A 19033-nucleotide genomic window follows, 5' to 3' on the forward strand; every position below is an offset into this window, starting at 1 on the left:
TTCATAGTAAAGTGTCTGAATACTTATGTAAATAAGGTATTTCTGTTTTTATTTGTAATACATTTGCAAAAATTATCATTATGGGGTATTATGTGTAGATTGATGAGGGGGAAAATGTATTTAATCCATTTTAGAATAAGGCTGTAACGTAACAAAATGTGGAAAAAGTGAAGGGGTCTGAATGCACTGTATATAAACAAGGATTAAGATAGGAAAGTGCAAAGGGAGCAATAAAGCCAAAAAGCTTTGTGCTTCAACACTGGCATGTAATGACAACAAAAACGTGACAAAAATATGTATTTACTCCATGCCCCTAGTGCTCTTTCATTTTATCTTTGTTTGGAGACAAGCCAGCGTGCTTTTCAGCTGTGGTGGCGACAAGAGGAATGGGTCCTCCAGCCTATAGTCCTGTGGCGGTGTTGGGGTCCTGTCTATTGTCTTCTTTTCGGAGCGGCGGTTTAGTGACTGCGTCTGCAGCTCCTTCACCTCCTCCAGCACCTCCTTAGCCTGACGCCAGGAGGAGACGGCCTCCTGCAGAAGTCGCTCCGCCTCCGCCCGTCTACTCTCCAAATCACAGTCGCTGAGAAGTGAGTATGCACTCTTACTATGGAGCGAGTCATTACCCTTCAGACGAGGCGAGTCAGCACTTTTCAGAGGTGAGCCGATACTCTTCAGACTTGGAGAATTCTTACCAATTATATTTGGCGAGTCCTTACCCCTCAGAATAGTATCCTTGATACGAGGTGAGTCAGAACCCTTCAGACTTGATGAGTCAAAACTTTTTGAAAAGGGTGAGCCAATTTTCTTGAGACGTGGGGAGTCAGAACCCTTCAGACTTGGCGAGTCTGTTTCCTTGAAACTGGAAGAATCAGAAACCTTCCTAAAGGGCAAGTCAGTAACCCTAAGTCGCGGAGAGTCATTACTCCTCAAATTAGGAGAGTCAGCCCTCTTTGAATGGGGTGAGTCTGTACCTTTTGAGCGGGACTTCTTGCCCTTCGTACGAAGTGAGTCTTTCCCCCTGAAACGAGGGGAGTCACTACTCTTACTGCAAGGTGAACCTGAGGCCCTGGAGTGAGGAGACTCAGAGCCTCTTAGATGATGCAAGCGGGGTGAGTCAATGCCCTTTAGATAGGGCGAGTCTAAGCCCTTTGCACGTTGCAGTTCCTCCAATCGCATTTCTTCCAGCAGTTCCTGAGCCCTCTGCATTTTCTGGGCGATAAGACTCTGCAGTGGTCCGACAGGCTGGACAGGTTCATCTGTGGGGCGAGGGTGAAGGACACCCCTGACTGGCCGTGAGGAAAGGACCTCGTCCATGGAGGCGCAGCGGCTCCTACCCTGGGCACTGAACCTCTTCCCTGGTGGAGGAGTGCGGGACTGAGCCTCAAGATGGTGCGTCCGGTCCCAGGAGAGCTCACTCCCACGAGGCAGGCTGCCCGTCTTGGGTACCCTTTGGTCCTTTGTGGTGACACGGAGTTTGGAGACGTCTGTGCCAGAACGCTGACGACCTGTGGTCCGTTTGTCTAGGTCAACCCTGAAGTTATTTTCCCAGAAGCCTTCTTCCACATCTTCTGGGGTGGAGTCATCTTCCTCGTGGACAAGGTCAAGTGTCAACATTCCGTCTGAGGAGGTGCATGCCTAGGGAGAGCACAAGAGAGTTTAGCATTCAACGCAACAGACCAGGATAATCCTTACAATACAAACAGTACAATTCCTTGTTTGCCTTCCAAAAATATAATATTGACTTGGAACTGAATTATCAATGTTAGCCAAGGTAGCAACACCCACCACAGCCATGAGATGTCCCCGGGTGGGCAAGCGCCGTGCATGGGGAATCTTGGCACGATGACGTGTAGGGTGCACCAGGACACTGTCCTCTTCAATTGTGACCTATGGAGACAATCAGAAAGAGACAGAGTGATTTTTTGACAATCGGCATAACAGAAATGTATATTTGTGGAGGGAGAGTATGAGGTTGTAGATGTAATGTACAGAACATGATATACATTCGAGTACATTAGAGTACTTCACACCATTTGCTTGACACAGAGGATTCTCACAATCGGGGCAGCAGACATGCTTCAGAGTTCATTCTCACTTCTTGATAATCTCTAGCTATGGAAGATGGATTTTCACCCCATAGTGTGTGATGGGGAGTGAGCCACTGTTTGATCGAGAGCCACTGGGAAAACAGGTGGGCGTCGGCAGGGACGGAGCATTAACGAGGACTCCCGACAGAGATGGATGAGTCAAAGAGGAAACACTTCAATCTCTCATCCACGCCTGGGGAGATACAACTTACGTGTTTCCCGTATTGAAAGATGTAGACTCTGCTTTTGTCCAAATTCACCAATTTTACAGTGTGCTTAGTAACTGCAAGGTTAAATTTGTCTGGAAACCTTTTAGGGCTGGCTGTGGAGGCGTTTTGAGTTGTGGTGGTTTCATTTTAAATCATAAATGTTGCACGAGAGACACGCTAACGAGAGAGAGAAATAAGAAAAGCTCTTGAAAGCTGGGGAGAAATGAGAGCTAGCGAAATAGGGACAGGGAAAGAGAGGAGAAGAGTGACTGACCTACCTCATCAAAAATGCGGTTCTTGGCTTTGATGATGGCTGTATTGAGGGCATTGACCCACGATTCCTTCTCCTCGGGGCTAACGGCCAAAAACACAAGATTGGGCACCTGAAGAAAAAAAGGAAAGAATCAATTGATTGGTTGAAAGAAGATGGAGAAAGTTTAGGCTACTCCACCCCTTCTTCTTAAGTGTGCACTTCCACACTCCCATCATGGATTTAAAGGAATAAATTGGTGTAAGCATTGGCTGGAGGGAGAGTCGGAATGTAGCCAATGTGTGAGAGATGGAGAGGAGGACAGAAAGCTTAATGGGGCGGCTTTGCCTAAATCGCCAAGAAAAGGGGATTGTGCCTCATTAAATGCATTAACAAAGAATTATGTTAAAGATGGTTCTTATCTAGAGCAGGGTCTAAGCTGTAAACAGGAGGAAAAATCTCTGCAAAGCTCGACAGAAACAGGTAAATTGAGCACCTGCCCTCCAATTACATGCAATCTTCTCTCAAACACACACTTCCCCCTAGGATATCACACTAAGACAGTGAATAATGATGCAAAATGAACCACCAGCAGGTGCCGTACAAGAACTGCAGTGGGTCAGAAGTAAGGCTGTGATGGTCACGAAATTTCATCAGCCAGTGATTGTCAAGCAAATAACTGTCGGTCTCACGGTAATTGACCGTTAATTAACATAAAAACATTCAGCATCTCCTGGCTTCCACACATAGCCTACAAGCCACTGATGCAGACCTTTGGAACATCTACATTTTAAAAAGTCTAATAAATCCATGTAATATAGCCTACACCTTCACAATAAATCCATGATGTATCTTAGACAGGTCTAAAGAAGCATGATATGAAGTCTATTTCAAAAGAAAATAATAGTATACTCTGAGTTGTCCTTATGTTACGTCCTGATGTGGCTGTGCCAAATGGCTGTGGGCTACACTAGTTCATTTAGCAGACAAGATTTGCTTGGAATTCCGTGGCACTATTTTATATTATTTTATAGTATGAAGAATACAATTGAACAAAGCTGAATAAAATATCAATATTTTCTCCAAACGATTTGAGGGAGTGCGGCTATTCTGTGTTGAGCGGTTAAAGAAATAGGTACTCCTATATGCTTAATTTAGAGTTATTAATGTAACTGTAGTTGTTCTACAAACTTTGGGCTATATGTTTTGATTTTTTAATACATTGTAAGGCTGCATGATGAGACTAACGATGATTTGAAAAAAGTCGCTTGAAAGGCATAAGCTCTGCTTTGTTTTTTGTGCAGGCTGTACACACTTCAATAGTCTCTCACTCACAATTTGACAAGCACTTGATAATGCCTTGAATTTCACGGCGACATCCCCTTTGTGGCTGTAATGCACCCTAAAAAAAGCCATGCCTTTTGTGGCCCGGAGTGCTGTGTTGTGCCCTTCTCCCTGAGTGTGTGGCATTCCGAAGCGCCTCTCACACACATGGCTCTCCATCACAGTGATCGGGTCTTGCTCACAGGCTACAAGTGAAGACAGACACATCGGGACGCAACTGTGCGCGTCCTTATCCAATTCCGAGGTGCATATTGAAGATATTGGAAGAACTGTCCACATTTACTTTTTGTCAGCCAACAAGATGAGTAGGCCTAACAAACAGCAAAAGCCCTAGCCTATGTCAATCTACTATCCCCCATAGTACAAAAGTTGACCTATTCTATTTTGTGCGAGAAATAAATATTCCAAACATAGTCTGGGACAGTTGTGGGGTGCAATAGATCCCAAATTAATACAACCACTAGCATAAAAAAAATGTGGCTGACGCAACAGATCAGAACGTTTAGCTTAAAATGTTGATAAACTATTAGGCTATTTCTTCACATTATAAGAGCAGCAATGCGCACATGGCAGTAATGCTTTTATTATAAAGGTGCATTTTTATGGTGAAAATTATCTTCCCCAAACTTTAAACTCACGCGCTGCTTATGTATGCCAGTTAGGCTCTAAACCCCTTGTAAAGCGGATGAATGTGCTTAATTTTAAGAAGTTATTTGGCCACTTTAGATGTGATACAAACCTTATCAAAACATATAGGCCTATGGGCTAGGCTACATGAGGTGTGCGACTATGATTAGAAAAAGTAGCAAAAAAAAGGCAGTTTCTTATGCTGGGCATCATTCACAAGTGATAGGCTAATATTGTCACCCATCAGACTTTTCTTGATTAAATCTTGTCTTTACATATACTAAATAATATCTGTGTGAAATTTGTTTTGATTTAGAATGGACCACTATCATGCACCTGTCTCGAAACAGGGGCAGCGGGAAAAAACACATAATCTATGCACTTAAATAGCGAATGGAGGACGCTTTCCTGTGGTTCATTTTCATGCCAGCCAGGTAGGCTATACTCCTGTTGTAAAGATAAACAATGTGCTTAATATTAGGAAAGTTGAGAAATAAATATAGTAGGCCTAATCTATAGAAAGCTGATGGGATCCTCTTATTTTTAGTAGAGGCCATCACTCTGTTTTCTCGCGCAATTGCATCGCCTATAGAAATGAGCTCATGAGCTCTCATTTTCGAATACATTTGCATTGATGTTAGAGTGATTAAAGGGACAATAGAGTGCTGAGTACCAGGCAGTTAGCAAGTTTGGTAGGCTACTAATGACCATCAGTATCATCAAAGCTTGGAGAAGCATAATTACCGTGACTAAATGGTCAGGTGGAATTTGACTGCCTTCATGACTCATGACAGCCGGTGTGGCGGTAATACGGTCACCGCAACAGCCCTAGTCAGAAGTGACAACTGTTGAGTGAAATCTCTGTAGGATTTGGGCGTTATAGAGATTGCCTCTTCAGAGGTAATGGGATTCTGTGGATTATGTATTTCTGGAAAAATCCACCAATCCCGGTCTGTGGTGGGGGTGTGTTAATGTCCGATCCAATGTGGCAACACAACCATATAATCTTCCAAGGAGTAAAATGAATATATTCCATCAGCTAGACAGATTTTTTGCACTAACTCTCTTGCACTGACTCTATGCACACACACTGTACTCTACCCACACACTCAGACATACTTACACTGATACCCCAACACACACATACACACACACACACATAACATGCGCACACATGCATACTGACGCCACACACACACACACTTACCACATACACTCAGTGGCCAGTTTATTAGGTACACCCATCTAGTACCGGGTCAGACAGATCCCCCTTTGCCTTCAGAACAGCCTGAATTCTTCGGAGCATGGAAACGTTGCTCAATTGGTATCAAGGGACCTAACGTGTGCCAGGAAAACATTCCCCACACCATTACACCACCGCCACCAGCCTGTACTATTGACACTAGGCAGGATGGGGCTATGGACTGATGCAGCTTACACCAAATCCTGACTCTGCCATCAGCATGACGCAACAGGAACCGGGATTCGTCGGACCAGGTGATGTTTTTCCACTCCTCAATCGTCCATTGTTGGTGATCGCGCAGCCAGGTCACCTGTGATACAAGTCAGTATTCGACGTCTGTTCATGTCTGAGGATGTCAGGAGACTACGTGGAAACTGGCCACTAGGGGCAACAGTGAGCGTTGTTACCTTCGAGTAGGTTTCGGTTTTGCTAGGGTGCTGTGGATGAGGATGGTAGATGGGCGTACCTCTGATTCCAAAGGTTGCAAGCCCAAATCCAGCGATAGAAAGTTGCTTTTGATATTCTTGTTTTAAGCCTATCCCAAACCTTAACCATCTGGAGTTAATGCCAAACCTTAAGAATTTGGAGTTAATGCCTGAACTTAACCCTAACCGTACAAATTTGGAGTTAATGCCTAAACTTAACCTTAAACACTTTGAAATTTGACGTTTGGAACAACTTCGAAATTTGACGTTTGAGAAACATGGATGAACGTCTAATTCTGACATGAGACTATGAAAGCTGGTAGAATCGTGTGCCCACTGGAGCCGATTCTTCTTGTTTTTAGCTGATAGGAGTGGAACCCGGTGTGGTCGTCTGCGGCAATAGCCCATCCGTGACAAGGACAGACGAGTTGTGCGTTCCGAGATGCCGTTCTGCACCCCACTGTTGTACTGCACCATTATTTGCCTGTTTGTGGCCAGCCTGTTAGCTTGCACGATTCTTGCCATTCTCCATCAACCTCTCATCAATGAGCTGTTTTCGCCCACAGGACTGCCACTGACTGGATGTTTTTTGTTTGTCGCACCATTCTCGGTAAACCCTAGACACTGTCGTGCATAAAAAGCCCAGGAGGCCAGCCAGTTCTGAGATAGTGGAACCGGCGCACGTGACGCACTGTCTGTAGGAGCTAACCATTTTTGTGAACTGGGTGATGTACCTAATAAACTGCCCACCGAGTGTACGCTACTGCTACTGTCTATTATCTATCCTGTTGCCTAGTCACTTTACCCCTACCAATAGCTACCTCAATTACCTCGTACCCCTGCACATCGACTCGGTACTGGTACTCCCTGTATATAGCCATGTTATTTTTACTCTTTATTGTTATTCACTGTCAAATTATTCCTCGTGCCACTATTTTTAATTTTTGTGTCTTTATCTTTAGGCTGTGGCTACGAATACAGAGTTTTCGCCAATGCCCTGCCCCCGCCCGCCCCTCCTGAAACCTCTTTCTTAAGGTTTCTGTTTGTGTCGTGCTTATGTATGCAATACCTACAACAAAGTTTGCACATGTTGATAATGTATTTTGTGTAAAACATATAAATAGCTGCATGTAGCCTACTCCCCTCCTGAAAAAATAACATGAAATCCCGCTTATGCTTACTGAGGCATGGAATGCAATAGTTCAAACAGTTTTGTGTACAACATGAAGTTTGTAGGCTACACTATTGACCAGACAAAGGCGATCAAAGATGGGGACCGGCAGCGAATCACTCAGCACAGCAGCTACATAGGAAGCGAAGTGGGCACAGCAGAAAACAAGGTCTGAGGTTAACACAGGCTTAGGAGATCTTATACGTTTTGTTTTATGAGATAATATCAGTCAGTTAACATGACCTTTATGAATTATGAAGCCTTAATGTGCTTTTTTTTATTACATAAATGCTTCAAGATCTCCTAAGCCTGTGTTTACCACATACCTTATTTTCGACCATTGATTTTCCCATTGGCTTTTATTTTATTTGTATTTTTAGGGGGTAGATCACCTTTAATATTGCAGATAGATTGTTGCTTCCATCAATGTAATTGTCTGCATCACTTCCAATCCCCCATATATTTATTTGCAAATATATACACTACCAGTCAAAGGTTTCCTTTATTACTTTTTAACCCTACCACCCCTACCCTAATTGGAGTAAACTAGTGAACAACATCGCTTAGGACTCTACTTCCAGCTTATACATCCTATATACAGTGGGGAAAAAAAGTATTTAGTCAGCCATCAATTGTGCAAGTTCTCCCACTTAAAAAGATGAGAGAGGCCTGTAATTTTCATCATAGGTACACGTCAACTATGACAGACAAATTGAGAAAATAAAATCCAGACAATCACATTGTAGGATTTTTAATGAATTGATTTGCAAATTATGGTGGAAAATAAGTATTTGGTCACCTACAAACAAGCAAGATTTCTGGCTCTCACAGACCTGTAACTTCTTCTTTAAGAGGCTCCTCTGTCCTCCACTCGTTACCTGTATTAATGGCACCTGTTTGAACTTGTTATCAGTATAAAAGACACCTGTCCACAACCTCAAACAGTCACACTCCAAACTCCACTATGGCCAAGACCAAAGAGCTGTCAAAGGACACCAGAAACAAAATTGTAGACCTGCACCAGGCTGGGAAGACTGAATCTGCAATAGGTAAGCAGCTTGGTTTGAAGAAATCAACTGTGGGAGCAATTATTAGGAAATGGAAGACATACAAGACCACTGATAATCTCCCTCGATCTGGGGCTCCACGCAAGATCTCACCCCGTGGGGTCAAAATGATCACAAGAACGGTGAGCAAAAATCCCAGAACCACACGGGGGGACCTAGTGAATGACCTGCAGAGAGCTGGGACCAAAGTAACAAAGCCTACCATCAGTAACACACTACGCCGCCAGGGACTCAAATCATGCAGTGCCAGACGTGTCCCCCTGCTTAAGCCAGTACATGTCCAGGCCCGTCTGAAGTTTTCTAGAGTGCATTTGGATGATCCAGAAGAGGATTGGGAGAATGTCATATGGTCAGATGAAACCAAAATAGAACTTTTTGGTAAAAACTTGGAGGACAAAGAATGCTGAGTTGCATCCAAAGAACACCATACCTACTGTGAAGCATGGGGGTGGAAACATCATGCTTTGGGGCTGTTTTTCTGTAAAGGGACCAGGACGACTGATCCGTGTAAAGGAAAGAATGAATGGGGCCATGTATCATGAGATTTTGAGTGAAAACCTCCTTCCATCAGCAAGGGCATTGAAGATGAAACATGGCTGGGTCTTTCAGCATGACAATGATCCCAAACACACCGCCCGGGCAACGAAGGAGTGGCTTCGTAAGAAGCATTTCAAGGTCCTGGAGTGGCCTAGCCAGTCTCCAGATCTCAACCCCATAGAAAATCTTTGGAGGGAGTTGAAAGTCCGTGTTGCCCAGCGACAGCCCCAAAACATCACTGCTCTAGAGGAGATCTGCATGGAGGAATGGGCCAAAATACCAGCAACAGTGTGTGAAAACCTTGTGAAGACTTACAGAAAACGTTTGACCTGTGTCATTGCCAACAAAGGGTATATAACAAAGTATTGAGAAACTTTTGTTATTGACCAAATACTTATTTTCCACCATAATTTGCAAATAAATTCATAAAAAATCCTACAATGTGATTTTCTGGATTTATTTTTCTCATTTTGTCTGTCATAGTTGACGTGTACCTATGATGAAAATTACAGGCCTCTCTCATCTTTTTAAGTGGGAGAACTTGCACAATTGGTGGCTGACTAAATACTTTTTTTCCCCACTGTACATTTTATGGACAATTATTTTGTTTGTTTTTACTCCTGTCCTTCCTCTACCCAACCTCTCCCATCTATTTCTGATGTCCATCCGGTTTGATTTTTAGTTGCCATATCTTTCAAACTGTGCTCTTTCACAAAAGTTCTTAACCTATAACCTATATACGTTTTACGGACACAGTATGTTTTACATTAGTTATGTTGTTGTAATTATTTGTTATTAGTCCCAACCTTCAGCTCCATTCAACCCCTCCCATCTATCTCTCATCCATATTGGAATTCTATTTGCCATATATTTTTCAACCGTGCTTTTTTTTTTTTCCAACTATTTTTCAAAGTTCTGAACCTTTCTATTCTCATTGTTTCTACAGATTGAAAATAAACATTTTTGTTAAAAGTATTATTATATTATTTATCAATTGACTATGACTTTTCAGATCACCCAGTAGTGCTATCTGCAGGGTTAGCTCCAGGTAAATATTGCAATTCTTCAGCCATTCCTGGACCTGTGACCAAAAACAAGCTACATATGGACATTACCAAAACAAATGATCTAATGATTCTGTCTCTTCGCAGCAAAATCTGCAGAGATGGGAAGGTTGTATCCCCCATATAAATAACATTCTATTGGTTGCAAGAATTTTGTATAATAATTTAAATTAAGTTTAGAATCCGGCGTCGTTTTGCGCATCAGTTCATAAATCATGTGCCATGGAATTGGTACGTCAAAAATCTCTTCCCAACTATTTTGTAATCTATATGGGACGGCTGTCAATTTTTTGGTCCTTAAATGAAACTGGTATACTTTTTTATTTATCACAATTTTCTTTAACCAATTATGGTCTTTAATGCAGGGCCGACAGACAAGTTCCTTACTTTTCCCCCCTTCCACATTCCTCTTCCATTTTTGCGGTAACGCTGCAATTAGTTGGTTGTAATTGTTGTTAGCTGCATGTGCGACATAACTCCACCAGTCCTACCTATGATATCATTTACGAAGATTATATCTTTATTAAACATTTTTTCAAAAAATAATGTTTTTTTTTATCAATTAGTATATTTGAGTTTAACCACAATATTTGTTGTATTATTTGTTCTGTTGTTTCTGGTGGATGAAATTGAAATTGCAACCAACTTTCTATGGCTTGTTTTAGAAATAGTGATATTTGGGAGATTATTTCCTTTTCAAATAACTGAAAGTGAGAGGTTGTAATCTGAATAAAGGGAAAAAGGACATTCTTGAACATAGGATTTTCTCATAGGCTTTGTCAAATGAAGCATGGTGAATTAGTGCCTAGAAAAGAAGCATTACTATTTCTCTCTATTGGGATACAAAAACTTAGTACCGTAGCCACTGCATTGTTGGAAAAGGACTCGTAAGTAAGTATTTCACTGTTATTTACACCTGTTGTATACGAAACGTGACAAATACAATTTGATTGATTTGATTTGAACTTGTACTGAATGTTTCATACTCTCTCTTTACAGAAAACCACAAACTATGTCTGATGATAGGCTTGCCTCAAGTTTCAGTTTTCAGTAAAAGAAAACTTCTCAGTGCATTTTCAGCTAAAATCAACACCTGCAGTAAGGGCTTTCCACTGAAGCCTACACACCCCAGGCCCTGCTGAGCCTCCTTGCCTGACTCCTTCACTCTCCCTGGGCAGAAGGACTCACCGTATTCCCAGGCTGCTTGCAGCGGAGCAGGGTGAACCTGCTGTGGTTCTTCTTACTGCGGCTCTTAGCCTTGCGCAGCTCCTCAGAGCGTTCGTAGTCAGCCAGGTCAAATAACTCCTGGACTTTCCTCTCATCCTTCACCTAGAAACACACAGAGAAAACAGTAAGTAGTTACAACTCAGGTCTATACAGATGTGCAAGATGGCACTGGCAAATGTCAATTTGTTTTTAACCTTAAACCACCTGTCTACCACAAAAACACACATGCACACACACACATATACACACACACACACACACACACACACACACACATATACACACACACACACACACACACAGAGAGAGAGAGCAACCTACTGTGCATTACAGCAGGACATCTTGAGTTTAACCCAAGGGAAAATACTAATTACCACTCTCTGTTATACTGCAGCTTTCAACAACCACGGTGCATTCATATCATCCATTATTTTAGGATGTTAATGAGGTTTCAAATGAAATTATCTGGTATATCAGGCCTTAAATGCCCATACAGAAGCTATTCTGTAGGTGTAATGAAGGTCTTTTTAGGATAAGTCCAAATGTCTATAAAAAAAAATCCATTACAGGCCTGACATCAGAATGTTACCATGTTATGATCATACTTTTACCCAGAGCATCGAAAGATGTGTTTATTTTCAAAAACCAGCTTCCCAATGCCGCCATTGTTCCTGTGCTACTCCCCTGCCTCCTATTATTGGTCTCGTGGCCCCGCAGCAAAGTATCTAATTTAAACGCAGATCAATTCTAATCAACAGCACTGGGGCAGAGACATCGACCCCTCCATTCAGCCTGACAGGCCATACAACCTCAAGAGTGGTGGGACCTCCCAGAGGGCCTCATTAGCTTCCACACACCAACGGGGTCATTGGGGGTCATGGTGTGTGTGTGTGTTTGGAGGTGTTGGGAGTTGGTTATTGACATGAATACAAGCCTATGTGTAGGTCTATTGTGAGAACCTAAGGAGACGCAGAGAGACAAGGTTGAACGCCATTGGTACACACAGCAATGGTGTGTGTGGTTGGATGTGAGTGTGTGTTGGGAAAGTGGAGGGGTGTTCCACTTTCATCTTGATGCATAGAGCTTTTCCACAGCAACAGAGCCGTGCATCAGAGGAATCTTCCAACGTTAGAAAGAGACACGGAGCAACTCAGAGAGTTTCTGTGATCAAAAAAACAACCACATACGGTATAATTAAATAATGTGTCGCAGCCTAGTATCAACCACCATTAACCCACTTGCAGCCTGAAATGCCCTTCTTAGGGCTTTATTATTTGTGTGCTAAATTTGACCATTTGTCTTTTAATTTCATTGAGGAACTTTATTATGCTTGGCGATACACTAAATGGGGCCAATACATACATCAAAGTGTAGTCCAATTTCTTCCTGACAAAACACAGATCCAAACTGTGTCCCACCGCATGCTGCTACATCTTCATTAACCACCCAAATTGCATTTAAAATGTAAAAGATAAACATGAGCTGTATGTGTGTGCGTGCATGTCTGCATCGTGTGTGTGTGTGTGTGTGAGAGGGAGGCTCACAACTATAATATGGGGCAAAAGAAGCCCTGAGGATCCATTCTGGAACTCCCACCATCCCATCAATATTTCAATCCCCTCCTGCTACGTATATGGAAAAGCAGAGTTGGGGGTGGTAGTGGGGGTAAAATACCCACCACTAAGAATAACCCAGTAACATACAGCCCTGAAACGCAAAGATCGAGAAAGTCTATACTAGCCGGTGGCAGCCCATCAAACAGTACTGTGGGAGGGAAAAACCTAGAGCGAATGGAAAGGCAATGTCCGATTGGTCACACTCCAAAATCTGGTTGACATGCTGTTAATACCCTGTAATCAAGTCCTAGAGGGTTTTATGTTTATATAAACCAGGTTGGAATTAAGAGGGGAAGTGGATTAAAAGCATATTTTCAATCACTGCGGAAAATGTGATGTAGTTTAAAGCTGGGGAGTTTAAAGAGGCTGGTTTATTTATAATATAATACTATAAATATAATATTCCCCAGAACTGACCAGTAGGCTTTCCTGAAATAACTCGTTTGGAAATCTAAACCACCATGGCCTCCCTGCACCAATCATATAGCTTTGTTACATTGACCATGTGATATGCTTGACCAGTCATCTTGCACTATTTCCAAATTACTTACGGGTTTCACTAACAACCCAGTTCTCCACTGATCACATTGATCGATTGGACCAGTAAGAACACTTGTGTGGTCCTTGACCAATTTTAGAGGTGTGTTAGTCCAATTTTATGCTAAGCTCCTCCAGTCACAGGGTTTCTCTATCAAACACAAAACTTGGTCACAGATGTTATGCCAATCACATTGCAACAGTATCTGTAAGCTACATCAATCACAAAGATCTTGACCAACTACAAAACACATGTCCAACTGCGTCACCACATTTCTTTAATGGATGGCCTAAAATATTACCTCAAGTACCACCTGGCCTTGGTCATACAGTATCTGATGAATACAAGCTTCACTCTCTTGCTCTAAATCCTGTTTTGTTTGAGTGTTCTATTTCATATGCCGTGCACATCACCATTGAAAACCATAAAGACCTCTCTCTCTATATATATAAACATAGGTGGAAATCCCATCAATTATTCACATAGATCATTGATTGAGTGCTTGAGTAGAAGCACGTGGAGCATTCTACAGGAGCATCTCTGTCTGCATGTGTAAAGCCTCCTATCATCACAAGACTAGAGAAGAGAACAGAGAGTGCTCATATAAAAGTTGTATGATGTGTGTATGATTGTACTCCTGAGTGGCGCAGTGGTCTAAGGCACTGCATCGCAGAGCTAACTGTGCCACTAGAGATCCTGGTTCGAATCCAGGCTCTGTCTCCGCCGGCTGCGACCGGGAGACTCATGGCCGGCGCACAATTGGCCCAGGGGAGGGAATGGCCGGCAGGGATGTAGCTCAGTTGATAGAGCATGGTGTTTGCAATGCCAGGGTTGTGGGTTCGATTCCCACGGGGGGCCAGTATAAAAAAAATATGTATTCACTAACTGTAAGTCGCTCTGGATAAGAGCGTCTGCTAAATGACTAAAATGTAAGGTAAATGTGTGTAACCTGCAGCCAATAGCACAGCTGTACGATGAGAGCAGAGCAATATACATGGTTGATATCATCGGAGCAGAGACAGGACACACTCCTCTGCACAGGAACACACACCTCCATAACATCCACTCTCAGCACACGGACACGCATCTCATTCTCAACTATGACAACATACTGTACACTTTTCACACATGGCCTTCTATGGACGAACAGACCTCACTGTAACACACACATCTATGCAGTTCCTGTGTTGTGTACGGCATGTTCTTGTAGCATCATGACTGTCTGGCCAATGGCTCTGTAGCCTATTATGGTAAACTTGAGCTGACGATGATCAAAATAATTCAAAATCCTGGTTTTCCACAGATTTTCATTGTGAGCAGTAGCTGAGTCCGCATTTTACAAAAAATACACCGCAGTTACCGGGCTCTTTGAGATGATGAAACCTTTAATGATATCTTGACATTTTCAACATAAAAATACTGTAGCTGTTCCCTGAGTCATTTCCCCTGACACTGCTAAGTAACCGCGAGGCAATGAAATTCAATAGTCTTCAAATTATATTTATGTTCTGCGCCGGGGTCTCGTGGTAGCGCTGCCGACCTCCAGACTATATGCCCTCCAGCCGCAGAAGTTCTCTCTCTGAATTTCCCTCTAAAATATCACCACCCTTTTCTCCTTCACAATAAAAACATCAAACAGATAAGACAGGAGAACAGATAGATACATATTTGCGCTCTTATTTGTGGTCAAAGTATGAAGTAAATTTGAATAATCTGGGGTAGTACAGAGTAATGTCACCAGTAGTTAACTTCTCAGAGTCCCAGTTGCATGGTTGCAAATCCTCATATGATAATCTCTCACACATCGAACTGCTTAGAGGTAATATAACAGTATACCTGCTTACTGTCCTTCCCCGAGTTTATGTAGCTAATCTTATGAGTCAGCAGACAATTGGATACTGTCAATGCCAGCTTGCACACTCATGCCACAATTCAATCAATTGCAGATAAAATTAAACCGCAATGTTGGTCATGTATTAACGCAAGTGTTTAACACATCTAACTCGCTAACGACATGATAGCACTCAACGTCTATAAGCCATTACATCAAACTCAAATACGGGACTCTACAGGAAAATGAAAAGATTATCCCGGGCTTCAAGAGGCCGTTCGGCTGTAGTCACGCTGAGTGTCGAAGATACAAAAGCCTCAGTGTTCATCTTAGCCTTCTGGCCTACTTCATGAACAGCGTGCTTGTCTTTTCAAAGTGCCATTTGAATAATGCACCACCATTAATCAAGTGGTTAAGAAGTTGAAGCAGAGCACATAACACGCACAAGTACCCGCAGGTCAAATAGTTCTCACTGGGGGTGCAGTTACCTTCACCTGACAAATAGCTAGCACGCCACTTACCAATATACATATAAAAATGGCCCCTTAACAAAAATCGCATTACATAACATAACAATTGCATTACATAACATAACTATAACATCCAACAAATTACAGAGCATGTGTGAGAGACACGATAAAGAGAGAAAGAAAGAGAACTAACGTTAACTACGCTGAATTGATGCGTTCTGTTCCACAGGTGAGGATGGTAATGGCATTACAAAGCAACTGAACCTCAGCTGAGCGTGTGTGTGTGTATGTGTATTAGGTAGGGTTGAGGGGTGGAGGCATTGGGTGCTTGGGGATCCTCAGGCACAGCGAGAGGCGGAGCTGCGTTAGCCATGGTCTTTTGAGTTTCTGACACATGTTTGTTGCTCATCAAGCAGGCTGTAAGGGAGCAGGGCACAGAATAAAAAATACTTTAAACTCTGGTTCTAAAATTATCGGGGAAACTGGCATTGCGTGCTGCTGGAGCCCTGAGTCCCACTCACACTTTCATTAGAGCAATAGAGATATGCAGCCCCTAATGTGGAACTTTCATTCGCTGTTCTGGGAATCCTTTCTAGGAATCATTTGAAGGGCATTATTCAGCTTTCAGAAAGATCTGTGCCCCCTCAGCTGTCAGTAGCGTTTATCTCCATGGTTACTGCTTGTGGGAGGAGTATTGAAACAGCGATATCAAACAGAATCTCAAACAGCCCCCCCCCCCCCCCCCAAAAAAAAGAGAATGCAGAAATGGGGGGTATGATTCTGTCCATGCCCGTTCTATGCCCTGTCCATGGTGATGGTTCAGTGCCTTTTGACAGAATACAGTAGATGAAGGGTGTGAATTCGCTACAGCTTAAGGTTTAACATCTAGTTTATTTGATCTCGAAACTTGTACTGATAATGAGGCTGTCCACTGGAACCTTTCATGTGATAAAAGCACTTGGACATAAGCCTACTTTCAGCCAAACAAAATAGTTATCTTTCTACGCCATGGCCAACACCTGTTGTTTTATTGTAATGGAAAGTATTCTAAATTTGCCTAGTTGAATCAACGTTGTTTCCACAACATTTAAATGACATTATGTTCAACCGATGTGGAATAGATGTTGAACCGTCTGTGCCCAGTGGGTATTTTGTTGACCTCAAAAGTTGGGCACGTTTGAGCCAGTGAAAGTAATCCGAATTCAGCACATCATTATTTTGTGCTTGCATGGTGAATAGATTTGACAATTTAGCATATTTATTTTCAACAGCCAAGGAAATTCAGTTAGATTTTTTCCCTTTCCATGGCGACCCTATCCTCGATTTTCCTGACTTCTAACATCTGGCTATTCAAAACTAAAGGACCCTTGGTTAAATTTGTTGTTGGAAACAACAGACCAAGAGCTGAAAGCCCAGGTGTGTAGGTTACATGCAAGGCTATTTTCTCAAAACAAGTTCCTCAGAACTCTGAAACCCAAGATGTCCTTCCACGGCTAAAAAGTTAAATCCATGTTTGCTGTCAAAGCTGTCATCTTAATGGTGCATCTTAAACAGGCTATGTGGTATTTGTAGTTCATTGGCTTTCAACTGTGTGGCACATTGACAGACAGACACATACGCAGAAACACACACACAAAAGCATCTCTACTGAGGCAAGCTGAGCCTGCAACAAAGGAAACCTGAACTGTCTAAGGCAGTACAGGCAAACTAAATAAAATGTTCATATGTACCCACACACAAGCACAGTCCTGTACACGCACGCGCGCACACACACACACACACACACACAAACACACACACACACACACAGGCAGTTTAACAATTTAAAGTACAGGTGTGTGCGCCCACTGTAGGCATAGACACAATTATAGTCTACACATGCTATTGGAGGTAAAAGAGAAGTCCATACCTCTTTTTCGGAGATGTACAGATGGTCTCCTCTCAGTATCACGAAACGGTTTTTCCATATTTCCCTAAAAATCCCTTTGCCACAGAACTTGCGGATCCAGCCGACTTTGTCTGACTGCGATGACAGCTGGTTGACATCTTGAGGACCCTGCATGTTCAAAGTGGAATAAATCCGTTAAAACCTAGTTTAGCTTACATAATAAGATGTTCTTGAGAGTACTGAGATAACAAGAGCTCTTTCAAAGGCAAATGCCTTTTCAATCTCAGCCTCAGTAAGACATGGCAACTATGAGTCTCCTAGCGTCTTTTCCCAAAAATGATAACGGTGCGCTCTTCCGTGCGTAAAATTTAATTGCAGGTCTTATACCATCCAGGGTGTGGCAAATAAAATATCTGAAAGCTACCAACCGATACAGCGCAACCGGCATCTGGCACACTAGTGAAAAGAAAACACATTGTACTCTTCACTGGAAGATCGATGACGTATGTTGAGGAAATTCGTGTAATGGCACACAAGCACACTGATAGCTACACATGATTGAATGTGTAACGCGTAAGGAGGTGCCAAACGACCGTTGTTTAGGAACTGTAGGCTATCAAATCTTGTGATATAGACAATGTGTGTGATATAGCCGAGAATGTGTGCTGTGGTGTCAAAGCGCGCATAATGCCCGATTCTGGGCATATTGCCAGTTATATCCATGAAAATGTATAGCCTAATGCAAAGAGGCATGTCAAAAAACGTGCACCCAATACTTGAAGAAAAAAGCAATATCTTACCCGTTTGGCTAAATTGCTCTTCTTCATGATGACAATCACTTTTGTGGATGTGAGCCAGGGAGTTCCTCCAGTTTCAAGTATTTTCCTTTCTTTCTATTAATATATATTTTTTATTGCATAAACTGTCTTTCCCTTTCTTTTTTCCCCTCTTCTACTGCCCAACCTGTCGTAATAACAGTTTATATTCTTAATTCCGATGATGCGGTCAGTTCGTGCACTGTCCGTTATTACGAGACGGTGGCATCGTCCCTCCACCTCTGTAGGTAGGCTACACTGATCTCGAACAAGCGGGCTGAAAGGGTATTCCCGTTATTTTAGCGCTCGACAGCTCCATTTATTGCTCTGTCGGCGTGATGTCACCAAGACGGCTGATGTCAAATTGCTCTTATGTTTGGAAAATAGAAGAGCAAGGTTCAGTTGAGAGGAAGCCAACTCAAAATCCATAACCTGCCCATATAGGGGCCTATAAACAAAAATCCACAATTGATATCATTATGAGAACGATTTTATATGCCATTATTGATTTTCAATAGAACCTATACATTCTTGTAATGATTAGGCCTACTAGATTTATCCATAAAAACAATATTTCAATTTGAATCATATTACAGAGGGGAAGGTGAGTATTTGGGGACCACA

The 19033-nt window shown here is 42.5% G+C and overlaps 1 pseudogene across 1 annotated transcript; it reads right to left on the minus strand.

Moving 5' to 3' along the window:
* Window positions 1-362: 362 nt before the first annotated feature.
* On the minus strand, window positions 363-18452 carry LOC311131750 (pleckstrin homology domain-containing family O member 1-like; annotated as a pseudogene). Its single transcript has 6 exons — window positions 18395-18452; window positions 17616-17762; window positions 11213-11353; window positions 2575-2679; window positions 1786-1887; window positions 363-1635 (listed from the first exon to the last, which is right to left on the minus strand). The product of its transcript is annotated as a pleckstrin homology domain-containing family O member 1-like (transcript).
* Between the last annotated feature and the right edge of the window lie 581 nt (window positions 18453-19033).

The sequence above is a fragment of the Coregonus lavaretus genome (assembly GCF_964263955.1).
Source record: "Coregonus lavaretus genome assembly, chromosome: 7".
In the NCBI taxonomy this organism is placed as follows: Eukaryota; Metazoa; Chordata; class Actinopteri; order Salmoniformes; family Salmonidae; genus Coregonus; species Coregonus lavaretus.